The sequence below is a fragment of the Cricetulus griseus genome, unplaced genomic scaffold (assembly GCF_003668045.3).
Source record: "Cricetulus griseus strain 17A/GY unplaced genomic scaffold, alternate assembly CriGri-PICRH-1.0 unplaced_scaffold_1, whole genome shotgun sequence".
NCBI lineage: Eukaryota > Metazoa > Chordata > Mammalia > Rodentia > Cricetidae > Cricetulus > Cricetulus griseus.
This window is the reverse complement of record NW_023276808.1, coordinates 9207182-9209403: the sequence shown is the minus strand read 5'-3', so window position 1 is coordinate 9209403 and position 2222 is coordinate 9207182. Positions and strand designations below refer to the sequence as shown.

General features: G+C 41.4%; 1 pseudogene; it reads left to right on the top strand.

Moving 5' to 3' along the window:
* The first annotated feature begins 437 nt into the window (after positions 1 to 437).
* LOC103158857 lies at positions 438 to 1518 on the top strand (annotated as a pseudogene).
* Positions 1519 to 2222: the final 704 nt, after the last annotated feature.

The following is a 2222-nucleotide window of genomic DNA, read 5'->3' as shown; positions in this document are numbered from 1 at the left end:
TTGGCCTCTTAAGTAAGCACATGTTCTTAGAAGATTTCATGAAAATTTAGGTAGAGTTCATTTGTGTTACATTTTGGCTCCAAATCTTTGTTAATCTCTACAGGTTCCACAAAAGTGAATAAGGCTGAGTTTAAGATTATTGTGCTGATGCCTTCGACAAAATATTGTCTTTGTTGATGGTTTTTATTGTTGACTCTTTCAGGTCTGCAGTGAAAAGGACACAACAAGGAAGATATGAAAATCTCTGTTTTCTTAAGAAAGGAGCACTAATAGTTTCTTACAACAATACATTGATGGAAAAGAGACTGTAATTTTCAAGGTTTTAACACCATTAAAGAAAAGTCACAGTGGTGTTCTGCAGCAGTCCCAGGGCTGCTGGCCCCTCTGCCAACCTCTCGCCCTCTAGGAGGCAGGCCGGGCAGACAGCAGGGGTGGCCATGTTTCTGCCACACAGCATCAAGGCTGACCACAAGGAACTCATCCACGATATGTCTTTCGACTTTCGCGGCCACCGGATGGCCACCTGCTCCAGTGACCAGAGCATCAGAGTCTGGGATAAAAGTGAAAGTGGAGATTGGCATTGTACTGCTAGTTGGAAGACACATAGTGGATCTGTATGGCATGTGACGTGGGCTCATCCTGAATTTGGACAGGTTTTAGCTTCCTGTTCGGTTGACCGAACAGCAGCTGTTTGGGAAGAAGTCGTAGGAGAATCAAACGATAAACTTCGAGGCCAGAGTCACTGGTGAAGAGGACAACTCTACTGGACAGTCGAACATCTGATACTGATGTGAAATTTGCTCCCAAACATATGGGTCTGATGTTAGCAACCTGTTCAGCAGATGGCATAGTAAGAATATATGAGGCCCCAGATGTTATGAACTTCAGCCAGTGGTCTCTACAGCACAAGATCTCATGTAAGCTGAGCTGTAGCTGTATTTCTTGGAACCCTTCCATCTCTCCTGCTCATTACCCCATGATCGCAGTGGAAAGTAATGACAGCAGTCGAAAAACAATGAAAAAGTTTCAGATTTTTGAATACAATGAAAACACCAAGAAATACTCAAAAGCAGAAATTCTTATGACAGTCACAGATCCTGTTCATGATATTGCCTTTGCTCCAAATTTGGGGAGATCTTTCCACATCCTGGCAATAGCCACGAAAGATGTAAGAATTTTCACATTAAAACCTGTGAGGAAAGAACTTACTTCTTCTGGTGGTCCCACAAAATTTGAAATCCATATGGTGGCTCAGTTGATAATCACAACTCTCAGGTCTGGAGGGTGAGTTGGAACATAACAGGAACAGTGCTAGCATCCGCAGGAGATGACGGCTGCGTGAGGTTGTGGAAAGCTAATTACATGGACAATTGGAAGTGTACTGGTATTTTGAATGGTAAAGGAAGCCCAGTAAATGGGAGTTCTCAGCTGGGAAACTCAAATCCTTCACTAAGCTCAAATACTCCAAATCTTCAAAACTCATTACATGGATCTTCTGCTGGCAGAAAGCATAGCTGAGTCAAGCTAGTTGGAGAAACTTTGCTGCTTTGCTGTTTGTTTCATGCACACAGAAATGGAACTCCAACTCTTTTCACCGTCCCCAGTGATGTTTGATCTCTCCCAAGTTGAACCAGCAGCCTGATCACTACTAAACACAGTCAAAAAGGCCTTTAAAATTACAGTGTATATAATTTTTTGTACTAGTCAGTTTAATGACACTATAAATGGAGGGCTTTTTGTTGAGACATCATTACCAAAACATTTTTTTTAATGTTCTGGAGACTAACTTGTGTTTAAAAACTGAAGAGATTGCCACTATCCTCATAATTAAACTGTTGGGAAGAGGGAAAATATAGCTTTATTCTAATTGGAAAAAAAAGAGAGAACAAGCCCTGTTCTTCATTGAAAGCCTAGGAAGGTGGCCCAAGTTTATGACTCTATCCAGCAATGCCCTTAGCTTATTGAAGTAGTAGGCAAAGTATTTCCTTGTCTCAGGAGCAACATTATTCAAAGACTGCCAAGTTTGATTCAAGCTTGGTAGGGTCCACAAAATCATGGCAGATTCACTAAATTTTTAAGTGACTACGCAAACAATAAAGATGCAACATATAAAGATGATGGATTTTTGTTCTGTGGTCAGTTCTTCACTATAGTACACATCTCTCTTCTGGACAGTCAAAGCCCAAGTGCAGAGTCTGTGAGAGTTCATTGCATGAAGCAGT